The sequence below is a fragment of the Tenrec ecaudatus genome, chromosome 5 (genome assembly GCF_050624435.1).
Source record: "Tenrec ecaudatus isolate mTenEca1 chromosome 5, mTenEca1.hap1, whole genome shotgun sequence".
NCBI classification, from domain to species: domain Eukaryota; kingdom Metazoa; phylum Chordata; class Mammalia; order Afrosoricida; family Tenrecidae; genus Tenrec; species Tenrec ecaudatus.
This window is the reverse complement of record NC_134534.1, coordinates 159,855,905-159,873,240: the sequence shown is the minus strand read 5'-3', so window position 1 is coordinate 159,873,240 and position 17,336 is coordinate 159,855,905. Positions and strand designations below refer to the sequence as shown.

The following is a 17,336-nucleotide window of genomic DNA, read 5'->3' as shown; positions in this document are numbered from 1 at the left end:
TCTGCTGCCTTAAGGGGCTGGGAATTGGACCCAGGCCCCAATTCTGCTTTTTCCCTGGCCTCAAGGCAATCCACTTTCATCAGGAAAGTGGCGGCCACAGTCTCAACCTTAGACCCCTGTGGGCACCCAGGACCTGGTGGGCATCATCCCTGCTAGTCCCACACCAGTCAGTCTCCCCTCCACCCTGCCCGCTGGAGGATTGACAAGACCGAGCCGACTTGTACTGCCAGGTGGTGAAATACCATGTCATACAGACTTCCTTCCTATGAGGGTCTGCCATTCAGTAGCCCTGTCAGGGACCTTGCACGTCGTTATTGCCAGATGCATATAATGCATTAAACAGTCAAACAGATGTTTGACTATTACCACAAATGCAGAATGTTGGATAACTAGATAGGTGATCAGTGCAGGGTGTACTATGCCTGTATGTGTGTAAATACATCCACACTCGCCCTTTCTCCCACCTGTGGTAAACAACATGGCCCTTGAAAGTCAGTTCGACAAAAACAACACTAGTAAGCACGGCTGCTTAAAGATGCCCCTTCCTAAGACGATAGATGTAGCTACCATTATAATGATAGTTATAGGCTCCAGGTGTAACTACCTCTATGGCCCATCGCAATGATGTGCCCTTTAGCCAGTCCCCTGTCTCCTCCGGAGCCTTTCTCATTGGACAAGGGGGCTCTGAGGGTCTTCTCTGCCGACTGCCATGGGGACAGCAGAAAAAGGGCTGGGCTGAAATGGGGAAGCTCTGGGATGAAGACATTCTGGTTAGCAAATTTTCACTTCCAAGTGAAGATAAAACTGGAAGTTATTAAAAAAAAACTGTCTTTTTATTCCCCAGAGCCGTTTCTTTCTCTGCCAGGGGGACGGTGCTGGCTAGAGAGGAGAACAGTGTGAAGACCAAGTTTGAGATGAGGGCACTGTATGAGATAAAACTCAAGTCCAGTAGGTGATTCCCATCTATGTCCACCCCCCAAATCTACAGTCCATTCTCCGTGGTTGGAGGAGCAAGACAAGGAATCTGACAAGGTCTCAAGGGGACAATCCGTTGGGGAGAAAAGTGAGTTTAAGAAGAATTGAGATTAATGGCCATGGCATCTGATGACCCAAAGACACAGAATTGAACCAGCTTGTGAGTGGAGGAGGGGTGGTGATCCCCAGCTCCCCCGGGAGGGTGGAGTGCAGGTGTAGGCAGAGGGACACAGCCGCTGGGAGAGGGAGGCATGAGACAGGTGGAGGCTACAACACATAGACTAGCTCCTCCCATGTCTGGAACGGCTTTCTGGGCTGTGTACTGGCACATCACATCGAGGGACAATGTTGTCCAGATGATTGCTGGGTTGTCCCCCTCAAGGGCACCCAATTGAAGGATGGTGACCAGCAACAAGGCTCTGGGGCCACATACTAAATCTGACTTCTAGGACAAATGATCTCTTCCAGAAATGGATCATGTCCTAGAGGACCTCATTAAATCCTTATCCATGTAGGAAGCAAGGTATGAATAATGTGACACTGTCCATGATAGAGTCCATCCAGGGGAATAAAAAAGAAATAAAAACCCACCTTTCTCATGTATTCTCTTTCCTCTCGAAATACTCGATGTGTGTCAGGTCGAATACAGAAATGTCTTTAATCTCAGCATCAAAACTAGGATCTTGATTTGATGGTGTGGGGAGGGGTGGGGCGGGGTAGATCACAGGTGGGCCAGGAGCAGAGAACTAGCCAATCCTTCCTGCAGACCTTAGCACCTGACCTAGGATCACACACACGACTAAACATTCAACAGCATACCTTTAAGATCTCTCTATCTATTCATTTAAAATGTACATTAATATGGCTGTTCTGCTGGCTGGTATAACTAATAATAATAATGAAAACCCTAATTATGCAAGAAGGAAACATATTTCATATGCAACAAAGGTCACTTCATAGTGTCCAAGCATGGTCATTCTAAAGGGCCTATAGTTGATTCTTCTCTAAGGCCAAACTAAACCGGTCTTGTTCCTGCCTCTTAAGAGTTTAGAAATGTAACTTAGACAAAGCTATGTCCTCCAAAGACCCTCTACTTGGTGGCTTGTGGTTCGCGATCTCCCAGCAGTGGGGATTCCTTGGGACTCTGCCATGCTGGGAGTTCTCCCAAATGCACGATGGTGGTCCTTAGGCAGACGAGATGGAATACTGTAATACAGTCAACATTCGCAGCGAGAATAACTGCACCCCGGCTCACTAATTGAATGGCTGTTTAACTTGATGTTTTCAAATGCCGGCTGATGTGTAGTGGAAAGATAGCCTTCAAGAAAACAGTCGAGCACACACACACACACACACACACACACGCCCACAAAGCAACACACTATGGTTACCATCTTTTCTTTTCAAAATCATACATATTTCATTAAGTTTCATGCAGAGTATCTTCTGATTTATGGTAATTATCAACAAAAGCAAAAAACAGCAGATTTAACCCTGCAGTAGCTAGGCATTAACTGGCATGTAATCATGTTGTCTTTTTTTCCCTTAGACGAGAGAGGGTAGGAGAGGATCCCAAGCACTTCATAGCCATCAACACTTAAGACACTGAACTAAGAGATATGTGGTCAACCTGAAAATGCGTAGTTGTTGTTTCAGGAACAACATTTGACACAGTGGACACTCCCCCAACCCCGGTGCCCCGCCCCCTCCAACTTCATCCCAGCCTGCTCATGGCTGGAAGGACTTGGAGTGAGACTAATTTCCATATCAAACCCAATTTAGATGAAACGTCTTGGTTAAAAAAAAATTTTTTTTTAAAACAACAACAAAAAAAACCGCCAGTGCATCAATAGCCCCTTGATTAGATTTTCATCTCCTGAGCAGACAAATATGAATATTTATTACCATGGATGCAGATTTCCCTCTTTCCATTGCTCTGATCTTGAATATTATCCACTGGTAATTTTTATGAAAATTCGGGCAACATAATGTTTTCACATAAACTGACAGTTCTTGAGATAATCCCGTTATTGTCTGGGTGAAAATGACAGCTTCTGCTTATTCATGTGTTAACGAGGGATTAAATACTGTTTTTATCGCCATAATCTGAGATGGACTAGAAATTAAAAATTGAATATTGTATATGAGCAGGGCTTTGAGAACGAGAATTTGTTTGCATTCACTTAGAGAAGATCTGTAAATGAGCAGTTTAACAACCAGTCCCTTTTATGTTGCTGCCAAAGGCAGCCTCATAAAGCATCACTGACATTTCTAAAACAAATTCAGTGCTCTACCTGCTGCACACCCGATGAACAGGCTTCCATCAGTAAATAAGCCACGAAGAAAGAGACAACCCTTTCCAGAGAAACAATCACATCACAACACAGTTTACACTGTTTCAATGTCAAGAGTGGTTTTTTTTTTCAGGTGCTGGGAGCGGGGGACCTAGGGATTCTTAAGTCTCCGCCTCACTCCTTCGTCATTTTAGCAAAGTGGAAGATGGAAAACGACACCAACACCAACTCGTCCAATGGCGTCTGGCTGTCCTGTACATCCGAATTCCTCCTGTGTGCCATGGAATGGCTGGGCCCTTCCGATCTTGGTCGCCATTGGTCGTGACACATTCCTTTATCTGTACCATGTGGAGAGCCATACGTTATTGCTGTCCCTGCACGTTCCAGACTCAATCCCAGACTTCATAGTGCTTTGGATAAAGCCATCCCATTGTGCTTCTAAAACATATCAAAATACATGCCACATTTGACTTGGTTTTTCATCTCTTTGATTGGTAGGAGTTTTCATTTTTCAATATTATTATTTAACATGACCAAGGACCGTGCTGCACTGGGTAAATCTTACTCTTCACCTGTTTGAAAAGCAGGTTAAAACCTCTTTACGTGTTTGAAAAGCGAGGATGTTACTTTGAGGACGGAGGTACAACTGACGCCTTCCCGTGATATTTCAATGGCCTCATATGCATGTGAAAGACGGACAATGCATTCGGGAGATTGAAAAAGAATCAATGTCGAACTATGGCATTGGCGAAGAATATGGAAAATCCCTTGGACTGCCAAAAGAACCAACAAATCTGTGTTGGAAGAACCATGGCCAAGTGCTCCTTAGAGGCAAGGATGGAGAGTCTCTGTCTTCCATACTTCGGGCATGTTGTCAGGGGAGACCAGTCCCTGGAGAAGGACGTCATGCTCGGTCAAGTGGACGAGCAGCATAAAAAGTGGAAGACCGCAATGAGATGGACAGCAGTCGCTGCAACAATGGGTGCAAGCACAGCAACAACTATGGTGCGGGATCAGGCAAGGCGTCACTCTGCTGTGCCTGCGGGTGCTATGGGTCAGAACCAATTCCATGGCACCTAACAAGCAAGAACCTCGTGCAGCTAGATTTCTTCCAGGCTTGTCTATATACTTTCTTTGGGAATCCATGTCTAAAAGGTCCCCAAATTGAATGAGATGTCAGCAGGTCAGATTTGGCAATGGGTCAGCATGGGAATACCTCGTTTGGGTATACCTTTGCCAAACATGAAGTAACAATCCTTTATTGCAATGACAAGGGAACACGTTCATTTTCCAAGAGCGTTTCTTTTGGCCTCATGCTATCATTAAGAAAAATACAGTTGTAATTTACAAAAGGGTCTGGCTACATAGAAGACTAATTAGCCTTTTAACTTGTCCTTTTCATTTTTTTCCCAAAGAAAAAGAGGAGAAATATTATGTGCAAATTAATTTAAGAGTTTAAGGGAATCTGTTTTATGTCACCTCTATGCCTTTCCTCCTTTTTTTGGAGTAGTTTGGGGCTGTCACCTGAGGCAATAAGGGAAGCTCTTATTGACAAAAAAAAAAACAAAAAACCCAAACAAACCCATAGGGGCGCCTTGTGCTAGAGAGCAGCGCGCAGACGCTGAGGTCTCATCCCTCACCCGCACTCAGTGCAGTCGGAGTTGAGGAGGTGTTTCAGGCCCAGCCATGCAGTTTTCCATCTGTCACATTCAAGGGTAAAGTTGGAGTTACGCGATGATCATAGTGCAGAGAACTTTCAGGAGTTTGGTTGTTGGGCCCCCATCACAGTGCGACCCTCCTGGCAGGCCTTGGGTTTGACAGACAGAACTCTCTGGGGTGTTTGGTGCTTGGGCACAGGGAGCAGAAGTTTTGAGCAGAAGGGTGTGTGTGGTGGGCGGGGGGGGGTGGTCCAGAAGAAAGACTGTTTGACAATGTGGCATTGGGATGTGTATCCATGGTACAGAAACCAAACCCGATACTATATGCTGACTCTAGATTTTATCTTTTCTCCTGATAGATAACACTTCTAGGATTTGTTTAGCCATCTGTCCAGGTCCTTAGTAGGAGTAACTTAGATGTTGGGATATTCAAGTTCATTTGCATCTCATAACTTGGCAAAGTAAAAAATTTTAGCTGCACTTTTTATAGCTCCCATTTCATTTGTGAATTATTTTAGAATTTAGAGTGCATGAGGCATCGATATGCCTTCCAAAAAACCAACTCACTGCCATCGAGATGCTGCTGAGTTAGCATGACCCTAAAGGACAAAGGAGAACTGCTTCCCGGGGGCTTCTGATACTGTACGTCTTTATGAAAGTAGAAAGTCTCATCTTTGACCTGCAGAGGAGCTGGTGGTTTTGAACTGCTGACTTTGTGATTAGCAGCCAACTCATAACCCACTGTGTCATCAGGGCTGTACTGATGTGCTTGGGGGGCTATAAACAAAGGACAGTTTAGCTTCCAAGAACCTTAAGGAGGCATTCGTTAATTTGGTATAAGAAACAAATTTAAATGGTTTACCTTTCAAGTTTACTTTAGAATGTTAAACTGTCAGATCTAGGAAGGCAATATCTCAAAGCTTGTCTCAACCTATGTTTCAGAAGACATTTCTGATCAATGATAACCAATAATAGTTTCTCCAAATTGGCAATCCCCACTCGGTTGTGATTGTTCGCGTGTGTCAGCCTGGGGCTGACAGTGGTTGACTTGGGAAGCGGGTTTGCTCATGTGCGTGGGGCGGGGGGGGGCGGGGGGGTTGGTTCTACCATGGCTGAAATGAAAAATCTGGACTGGAGGCCCAGCAAGGATTGACACTGGAGTGTCAGACACTACAGTTGATCCTCAATCAGTGGATGAGCTCTGTGATTGCAGGCCAGTCGTGATCAGGCAGGATCTATTGAGGAGCCCAGCAGCTATTTAAGACAATCTGCAAGTTGTGGAGAGGCCCAGGAAGACAGGTATCTGTCATAAATAGTACTAGGGATCATGATGAAAGGTCAGTCCTACAGGATGGAGTTGAGAAGGGCAAGGTAAGGTGCCAAGGCTCATGAATGAGCTTACTATTTCCTCCAATGAGGAGACATCAAAAGGTCACAGTGACACTCGTTGGTGGAATGGAGGAATGGACTGGAGTCAAGGAGACCTACGGGCGTAGGAGGCCATCACACTGAATGCCAGGAGTACACTGGCAGGATGAACAATGGAAGGTACATTCTATTGCATCTACAGGACCTTTTCCCTCATACAATATTAAACATGGACCTAAGCCCAAGCCTCTGGGCCTATTAGGCTAGCCTTTAGGCTGTTCTTTCTACTTGAACATCGTTTTAGATAGATATGAATTCAGATATTTGCTGACTTCTGATTAACTATTGAGAGCTTTGCTAGGTACTGAAAATAGCCCTTTCCACGCAACTATCAGTTTGTGGTGTGGTGTGGTATGTCTTGCAGGCTGCCATGAAGCCCACTGTAACACCACCGATTCTTCAAATAGCTGCTAGGTCATGTATGGTAGACAGGCTTCCGAGGTGCTTCCAGATGAAGAAGAGGGAAAAACAGGTCTAGGGGTCGACTGAAAATTAACCCATGAAAACTTTACAGATCACCACAGAGTCTTGTCTGCTATGGTGATGGAAGGAGAATGTTCTAGGCGGAAAGGCATTCAAAGTCTACAGTGGCTGCAGCAAAGGCCTTGAGAATGTCGGAGATCGTGAAGATGGTGCCGACCAGACAGTGTTTCACTCTGCTACACACGGGGCTGCCCCGCGTGAGCTCCGGCTCGACAGCAACTAAACTCACAAGGGCAGAAGCTCGCCCAGTGAGGCAGACCTGGTGTCAGGGACATTTTAGTGCAGTGAATGCTTTTTCTTCCTGTAGAGACGTCTTGAGAGACAAGGCAATTTCAAGCAACCTTCACCCCTCTTGTATTTGCCATCCACAGCATGTACTGTATGTCTGTGTGTACATGAAATTATCCTCCATTTAGCATTTCTTTATGTTTTTTGTGATGTCATTGACTAATTATGTCCTCTGGTGAAAATAGCTTTGCTTAAAAAAAAACACGAACTCTGTATGACTTCAACAACAGAAGTCTTCAAGTCAGCGATCTCAGGCCTTTCGAGGGTTGGCACACGGGGATGTTCATAGTTGAAAGACAGAACATGAGATGGCAGCTGTACATGGTGGCGACACCGATCAAGTGAGCAGTCACGGGAAGGAAACCTCACAGCGGAATTATCAACGGGGAAATGGTTCCCCCCCAATGGAAAAGACTTTGAAGTCTATGACGAGGCCAGGGCCAGAGGGGAGGGGGAAGGAAGAGTAGGGCAGGAAGGAGGAAGAAGACAGAGGAGGAAAATGAGAAGAAGAAAGAATGAGTCACATAACAGGGGCAGACTTATTGGGAAACGATCCCTGTTATGATGAGCTTAGCTCTGAAACTTCATTGGGTTGGTTTTTCTGTGTATGTGTTCTAGTCCATGATACAAGGGGGGATTCTTCTTCTTCATCATCATCATCATCATCAATTAAACTTTAAAATCTTCCCAGATCCCTTGCTCATCCGACCTGGTCTGAGTGGTTGTCAAAGGACAAAAAGTAAGCTTGGAACTCACTTAAATATGTGTGTGTGTGTGTATGTGTGTGTGTGTGTGACATACAAGCTAGTTTCAAGCAAAGGAATGCTGAACCAAACACTGTCTCAAAGCACGGAGGGAGGCTAGCTTAGAAGAAGGGAGTGCAAAGAGCCAACACAGACAAATAGTGGGAGGGCTCCCCTCAGCCCAGCTTCACAATCACATTCGTTTCAGCAAGTTTTTACCGAGGTCATGCCAGCGTGCTAAATGCTGGAGACACAAAGATCACTGACAGACACGGATTGTTTTTAAACTCTTGAGCTCTTGGGTGAAACGGAAGGCCGATGGGAAAGGAGATAAGTGGGAGACACTCGGATGCATGTGTAGGTGAAGTATGTGCTCAGATGCATGTGTGGGTGAAGTATGTAGGAAGGACCGTGGTAACGAGGGAGGGGCCACCAACTTAGGAGCCGTGGGAAAACACTAACCTTCGGGGTCACTTCCATGCGGAGCTCTCTAAGCCATTCAGGAAAGGGGCTCCTCTCCATGTCCCTTGTGTTTTAGGGTCGCCATGGTGGGGGAAGAGAGGGATCTGATAGCTCTTCCTCCATCCTGGGATGAAATCTCAGGAGACAGCAGGATAGACTCGGTCCCCGGAGATGGCTTTGGGATCCACTCACTCCGTGCCCTCCAGTCCATTCGGAGTCTTAGCTCTACAGGTAGATGATACTCTACTTGCTGAAGCCTGGGTGCCAGTACTGAGGTTAACCCTGCAAGTGGATGTCTTTCCAAAGGATTGCTTTACCTGACAGGCAAAACACAAGATTTTCCTGATGCCAAAGACCAAATTCACTAGTGTTGAGTCATTCCTGACTCACAGCGACCCTACAGGATGGAAAGTGACTGCCCCTGTGGATTTCCAAGGCTGTGGATCTTGACAGGAACGGAAAGCTTCATCGTTCTCTTCAAAGAGTGGCTGCGGGGTTACAACGACTGACTGTGCAGTTAGCAGCCCGGTGTATAACCTACTATGCCACGAAGACCCAGGCTCTGGAATTCAAAGCTGACTGCTGTTACTTATTCGAACTAGGTCCTTGTTAGCTCTGTGCCTCAGTTTCCTCCTCTGTAAGCGTGTCTATCTGATGGCATCCTAGGACATCAGTGGTAGAATTCTCACCATTCATTATGAAGGACACGATCCATTGGTAGCCACTGCACTTCAGATGTAGCCACCACCCTCCGACCAGTGATGGCTCGCATGCTGTTGTGATTCTGAACAGGTTTCCAGTCTAAGAGAGACGAGGAACAAAAGCTTGGAGAGCCACTTCTGAAAATGAGTCCTTGGAAACCCTGCAAATGACAATGGTCCAAACCGCAACCGATCACCGGGAGGAATAGGACCTTGTGAGCGCAGGGCTCCCAGGAGTCAGGAGTCGACTCAGGAGCAACCAGCACCACAAACAACAACAGCGAACCAAAGAGATGATTCGAACAGACACAGGCAGGCAATAAGCAGTCCCTAAATATTAGCTGCTGTTATTCTAGTTGTTGGAAAGCCGTAGGAGGTTTGGGTTGGCGTCACATCCCTTTTAATTTCCTGCCTTCTCTTTCAAGCAGTGTTAAGTGCTACCAGTCAAAGAACTGAAGGAAGCTCTCTGGGATACAGCATTCGGAGGGCACTTCTAAGTATTGTTAGTGCTCTGTGTTTAAAATAAAAATTAAATTCTGATACTATGCTAGCCAGGGAAAGCTCCAGGAACAGTCTTGCACTTTATTAAGACACAAGCCAAAGTTGGTCTTCCCCATTCCTTATGGGTAATACACTCCAAGACATCATCTAAGTCTTAGCCTCAGACAATAAGCCATGTCTCTGCAACTGAAATATATATTACGCATATTTACATAAAAATGCAGTTGCAAATGTTAGAAAAGGGCACACGAAGGGTGGGGGAGGAAGAGTAAGGTGCACAGGCTGCCGCTGCCACAAGGCAGACATTACTTATTTCATTTTACGTGACTATTTACTCTGATATTGAATAAAAATTGAATTTGTCGCCATAGCAACTGCCACATCACATGACCCTTCCCCTGCCTTTAAATCACAGAACTGTATTGAAAAGACATGCGTGAACCAGGGTGGCCCTGGATGCCAGCACTTTAGGCAGTATTTCAGGAGAAAAAGATGCTGTTGCAGATTAAACTGGTATTTGTTGATACGTTGAGTGCAGTTAATGATATGTAACGTATTTTTTGCGTGTGTGACTTTCTTTACTTTGGGGAAGTAAGAGAACGGTGTGAAGAGCGGTGTGTGTGTGATGGGCGGGGTGGGGGCAGGCGCACTAAGCTCCATGGCGGGCCTGTCCTGTGGACGCGGACATGATTATCAGGGAGCCAGTGGAGCCCAGATGAGGGTTACTGCACTGACCTCTAACCTTCCATCATCACAAGGCTCAGCAGGGAGTGGGGAGGAGGGGCCGTGGAGAGCCAACCACATGGACTGAATATGGAACAGCCTGGGACAGGCTGCTACAAGTATTTTCATGCAATTTCATGCAGATTTCCCCTTTCAAACACAAATTAGGAATATTTACAAGCAAACAGGCTTTTCTTAGGATTGATGCACTTTTTGCACTTAGGAGGGGAAAAAGAAATACAGTGTTCTCAGTCAAGGGATGCAGATTGGAACAATGTAAAGTGTGCCCCCACAAATCACAGTGATCCAGAGGTCAGCTCTCTCCAGCATGGGTTGTGAGGGAAGCGGCTCCCGTGATCTGGGCCACCCAGGAGTCCAAGGGACAACGGGCTTCCCACTGAGGACAGCCTGAAGATAGTGCTGGGCGTCCTTTCTGGGGCCTGGGCTGCAGAACTTTAGCCATTGCTCTTACTTGTAGGTGATGCCTCATTCCTTTGGTGATAGGAGACATCTCAAAGTCGCCGCAAATGTATATATACAATTTTGGAATTCGTGCATCTGTGTGTGTTTCTGGTGAGAGGTTCCAAAGCTCTCACTGGTTTCTCAAAGAGGTCTGCGATCCCTCGGTACCCAGCCTTCCAGTCTCATGGTGAGCAGCAGGTCAATTCTTTCTGAACAAACCCTAGGCAAGTGACAAGCTACTGGTTAAGATGTAGGAGTCTCATTTTCTATGGAAAGATTCCCCAAGCCCGATTTTCCTATGGCATCACCAGCATTAAATACACCCAGGGGCTTCAAAGAGTCATGGAAAATTCGATGATCGTTTCATTCAATTTTCTCACCAACTTCTTGAAGCCCCATTCTATCACCCACTACCAGAGGGTTGACTGGGTGGTTGTCATCCTCACAGGGAAAAATTCAAGCAGGGGAGAGCTTGCATTCCAAAAGGGAAGTGTTGCATTGAGCAGGTGAGTTTATCAAAGGGTTACATCAGCACAGTGGTGCAGACTGGCCTCTCAGCTCATCTGAAAGCACAGCTGGATGCAAATGCAGGTTTCCATGTCGCTGATATTGGACCTTCTGCTACTGGCTAGCTTTTCAGAGGGAATATCCTCTTTCCAACTTTCATTTATAGATTTTCCCCAGGCACTCAAAGTTCATGCTGTGTCATCTGCCTGGTCTGGGCCAGAGCCCTGATGGAGTTCTTCCCATCACTCCCGGGTCAAGTCATTTATTCGTGGGGGCTGTGCACATATTCAAGGGGGTTGGTGGTGTAGCGGTTATGCGTTGGGCTGCTAACCGCAAGCACATTGAAACCACCATCCAGCCGAGGGAGAAAGGTGGCACTTTCTACTCCCATAAACAGTTATCATGGAAATTCACAAGGCCACGTTTACCCAGTTCTGTAGGGTCACGATGAGTCAGAACTGTCTCAATGGCAGTGTCTGCTCTTTTGTTGTCGTTTTCTTTTGTTTGGGTGGTGGCATAGTGCATTTTGTGTTGGGTTGCTAACTGCAAAGTCAGCTGTTCGAAACCATCAGCAACTCCAGGGACAAAAGTTGAGTGTTTCGACAGCCTTGGAAACCTGCAAGAGCAGACTAGAAAATGAAGCTGTTTTCTCATCTATTGTGCATCTCCCTTATGCTCATTTATTTCACAGTAACGACTGTCAGTCACCTATACAGCCCCTCCCTTTTCCTGACAACACACACACACCATACAAGTAAATGCACATGAATTTGTGGGAGTAGAAACATCATCCTAGATTCATAGAGGGCTAAGGGACTGTGAGGATCAACATATTCTTAAGGGCATATTCCATTCTTCAAATGAAATCTTACCCAGAAACCCAATAAGTAAGAGATATGGAAGCAGCACAGACCTAGTTAAACCAGTGTGTGATGTAGGGTCCACCTCCTATCCTCACTCAGGCAACACTTCCTTAAAACCCCTGGAATTCTTTGAAGGTGCATTTGAAAAACACAGTTGACATCACCCCACACCAGACAGGCAGAGATATAACCTTTTCAGAATCTGAACAGATAGTCTATCTACAGCTTGCATCTCCCTAGTAGCGGGGAACTCATTACTAACCAAGGCAGACTATTCTCTCGTTGGACAATAGTTCCCAAACTAAGTCAGTACTTCCTTTTAGTTGAAGTGTGTTGTTGCTTGTCAATGCTTCATTGAAACTATGGAGCCCACCCGAGCTATGCTCCAACTCAAGGGACCAAACCAAGCCTTGCTATCAATTTGATTCTGACTCAGAGTGACTCTATCTAGGGATCCCGAGGCTGTCAATCTGTGGGTGCAGACAGCCTCATCTTTCTCCCATGAAGTGGCTAGTGGGTTTCTTATTGTTAGTAGTTGAATGCTTACCCAACAGCTCCATGTCAGGGTAAGCCATGTTTTATTTTTTTTTAAATCATTTCATTAGGGACTCATACAACACTGATCACAATCCATACATACATCAATCTTGTCAAGCACATTTGTACATATGTTGCCATCATCATTCCCAAAACACCTGCTTTCTACTTGAGCCCTTGGCATCAGCTTCTCATTTCCCCCCTTCCTCCCTGCCTCCCCCATGAACCCTTGATAATTTATAAATTATTATGATTTTGTCACATCTTACACCATCTGACTCCTCTCACCCACTTCTCTGCTGTCCTCCACCCTCCAGGAATCGCCATTCTCACCACTGGTCCTGAGGGGTTCATCTGCCCTGGATTCCCTGTATTTCCAGTTCCTATCTGTGTCAGTGTACATCCTCCGGTCAAGCTGGATATGTAAGGTAGAATTGGGATCATGATAGTGGTGGGGAGGAAACATTCAAAAACTAGAGGAAAACTGTATATTTCTTTTTTTTTTAAGTTGTATACATTGATGCTACACTGCACCCCAACTGGCTTGTCTCCTCCCTGCAGCCCTTCTGCAAGGGGATGTCCAATTTCCCACAGATGGGCCCTGGGTCCCCTCATTCAAAATGCTATAATTTTTCTTTTTCTTTTTTGTATTTAATGCCTGATACCTGTTCCCTTCGACACCTTGTGATCTCACAGGCTGATGTGCTTCTTCCACGTGGGCTTTGTTGTTTCTCGATTAGATAGCCCCTTGTCTATCTTCCAGCCTATAGGACCCCAGATTCTATATCTTTTGACAGCCAGGCACTGTCAGCTTTCTTCACTGCATTTGCTTATGCACCCGCTTTGTCTTCAGAGTTTGTGTCGGGGTAGGACAGCCATGCTTTTACTAAGATGATGGGGAAGGTAATCTTACACCTCTGTGTTCAAATCACTACTATGAAGACATGAGGGAGCGATTCAGATATCAGGGATGCTTGTGGACGCTGTCCTCACGAATCTGCCTTCCTGCGTCTACTTGGTTGTAGCACCTAAATTACTTTTCTTCTGAAATGTTGACGGTTGTTTTGGTGATTATTTTAATTTTCCTGTGGCAAAAACCTGGCCTTATGAATTCAAGTAAAATGCAGTAACATTTCAGAATATCTGAAATTAGATTTTGAAAGATGTCAAAATACCACTAATCTATTAGGAAAGTGTACATGCACTATAATCTGCTCATTCCCCTTGAATTTTGTTTTGAGATTTTCCATTTGGCTTAAAAGGTTTTAATTCCGCTATCTGTCATCACACGTGTGAATCACAACGGAAGGGTGAGGTTCTGTAAATGTTGTTAGATTTCTAGTAATCAAACTCTGCTTAACATTCCAGAGTAAGGAATTAGCAGAAATGTATGCATATCAAATACATTTAAAATAAATCAAAATCAGGCTAGCTACTGAATAAGGTAATTGAATTTAGGGGGAAAAGGATATCATAGCTTTTACAAAACTTGCCCCCTTGGCTTCCTTTCCCCCCATTTCCCTATGCAACTCACTGCCATCAGGTCGATACTGACTCATATCGAAGCCATAGACAGGGGAGAACTGCTGAATGTGAATTTTGGAGACTCTTTATGGGAGTTGAAAGCCCTGTCTTTATCTAGCAGAGTGGCTAATGGCTTTGAACTGCTGACCTGTGGTGCTCTAAATGTGCCAACTCCCCTCCTTTTCTCAAGAACAGGCTCCAAGAGGAGTATGTTGAAGGCAAACATTAAATGGAAGGGCAAAGATTCTGCATTTAAGAACCCATGTCAGGATGATGCTAATCAACCTCAAGACTGGGCGAAATGCTGACTTCTGAAATAGACCATTGCCATGGGGAGAAGGGCAGGGTATCAAGGAGTTGGTCACTAGTCCCTGGTAGACCACGGAAACAGCTAGAGCAGCGGTTCTCAACCTGTGGGTTGAGGCCCCTTTTGGGGGTCTAATGACCCTTTCACAGGGGTTGCCCAATTCATAACAGTATCAAAATTATAGTTATGAAGTAGCAATGAAAATAATTTTATGGTTGGGGTCACCACAACATGAGGAACTGTATTAAGGGGTCGTGGCATTAGGAAGGTTGAGAACCACTGCTCTAGAGGCTGCTACAGATGTGGGAGAAAGAGGTAAGGTCTAGACTGAAGCCAAGAGGATAGTTGTGTGTGTGGGTGTGGGTGCGGGTGTGGTGTGGCAAGATTTGAATCAGTGAATAAAATCAATGCTCTAGGTCCTGCGCCATTTCTGCTCCCAGGAATGGTTGGACTTCTGCAGTGGAGACAAGCTTCTGCTTCCTTAGAGACCAGAGAGGACCTGTACTTGGTGCATGAGCAACATAGCGACACTGGTGAGCTGGTAGCAGCTTTGCTTTACGCTGGCCCTCTGCCCTGTGCCTGGAGCTACTGCCCCCATGGCTACCCATAGGAAGTCATTCAACCACGCAGAGAATGGGCATCGAGTGGGTACCAGGGAAAGTCCTTAAGAATTTAAATAGTAAACTTCACAAATAGTCTCAGCAGCAGTTCTGGTTTTCACGAATTATTTAACTCCAGTTTCTAGGTGCAGCATATCTATAAAATATTTTTTTATTTTTCTTAAAAAACCTAATGATAATAAGAGCAATAATAATCATAGCCCTTGTTAGGTTCTATGCATTATTTAATAAATGAAGAAGGTCCATGAGTTTGTAACCTAATTCTTATGCATATCATATATGTATATTCATATACCTATAGGTAAATATAAAGAAACATACACATGTGTATATGCATGGATTGATGATTTAAGGGAGGAAATAACAGCAGAGGAGATACCTTTGGCGTGGGAGGAAATATAATCTTAGCATAGAAGGAGGTGACTCTCTCCACTGTTAAAAAGCATGAGGCAAAGATAAAAAGTATAAGCATGTGCTATTTGGTTGGTGGACTAAATTTAGGGAAGATGTAGGGATTTTCTGCTCAGTGAAATTTCAGTTGAACTCATGAGCTAAGACCACATGAGTAGCTGCACAGACCTGTGTACGTAGGGTGGTCGTCAGAACAAGGCAAGGGAATTTAAGGGATATATTTTGAAGTCTGGGAGAATGGACATCCTTGGGAAATTTTGTCAGGCAATGTGAAGTGATCCTTTGAGGTTTGTGATAATGCACTTCTAGTGACACTAATCAGCACAGTAAGGAGGCGACACAAAAGCGAGCAAGACATACTTCCCGCTCTTAACAAATACACAAATATTAGGGGAAGCAGATGAAAAGAAATTCTTGCACCTATGTGTTGCTCCATATTCACTCAGTGATTGAATGAAGGGAGGCAAAGAGGTCATGAATTTGGAGGGGATGAGGGTTAGATCCTTGGTAGACAATTTCGCTTTCAACAGGAGGACAGTGCATGCTGACTCGGTGGGGAGGTTTGATTAGTGAAAGAAAACAGGTCGCAAGAAAAGAAGGTTCCAGGAGACACGTGTCTCAGAAAGTCAAATAGAAGGTTTAGAGAGAACAGAGGGATTTGAGATCTATTTGCATAGCAAAATATGCAAACAATTCAGAGGAACAATAGTTTGGGGTGATGACAAGATCTAGCACGTTTCCATAAGTAGATATGATGTGAAAGGTTTTGGAATTGAGAAGAGCAAAGATGATTCGTCCACAGATATGAAGAATTACACTTGACAGTCTGATGTTGGTCTTGAGCCGAAAACAAACCAAACAATGACCCAAACCAAAATCAATGCCTTCCAGTCGGTTCTGATTCCAAACCATATTCTCCAGTGGCTCTTCAGCTTTCAATGGAACATAAACTCCAGGATAGCAGTGCCTTTATCTATTTTATTCACTGAATGTAGTTCTTCAAACAGTGTCTGACTCATAGTAGGCATTCAGGATATATTTCTTGACTGAATACGGAGTGGTCTAAGTTGATCCAAGGAGGGGAATTCTTTCATTATATACACATGGATTACAAAGGGGCGTCAAATATTCATGGAAAATGGAATTGAAAGATAATAAAGCCCTCTCAGGTTTTATAAAGCACAACAAATTAAAAGAATGCTAAGTCAAGACCAAAGGAAATGATGGAAAATATCCAGAGGCCCAAAACGAAAAATGGTATGAAAACTAAAGCTGCTCTTGGAAACAAGGTACTTTTTTACTGACTGGAGGGTGTGAGACGGGTCGTGGGGCTTGGTGTTCTTAGGTTTCCACAGTAGCATATGTAAAGTTCCAGGAAGTAGAAACCCAGGTCACGAGACGCCAAGCCAAATAAAAGTTAGAAGAGATGCCCATCTAGAAATGGTAACCAAGCCACAAACTTTCCACTAGCCAGAGAAGCAGCAAGGAGGCTTGCTCTTTCTCTGAGACGTAATGGTGGAATGGAAAACCAAAAAACATCAACAGAACTGAAACCCAGACCTGGACCAGGAGCCAGATGTGGGTCTAAATTTTACTGCTTGAATGGAACAGAGAATCCAAAGTGAAAAATCAACATAAAAATGGATCTAGGACCACGAGCAGCTTCATCCTAAACAGGTCATCACGGAGGGGCTGCCTTTCAGGCTCAGGTTTTATTGACAATGTTATTTGATTTTTTTCTGAAGCTAAGCAAGATACACGAGTAAGCCATGCTTCATGAAACCATCAGTGCTTTGGCCCAATCCCATCACTGTTGGCTCTCTCTCTTGTATGAAATAGTGTGTCAAAT

General features: G+C 44.8%; 1 protein-coding gene across 1 annotated transcript in view; it reads right to left on the bottom strand.

Moving 5' to 3' along the window:
* Nucleotides 1-17,336, bottom strand: part of PTPRN2 (protein tyrosine phosphatase receptor type N2) — a 1,071,863-nt gene that overhangs the window by 445,222 nt on the left and 609,305 nt on the right. The window lies entirely within an intron of this gene.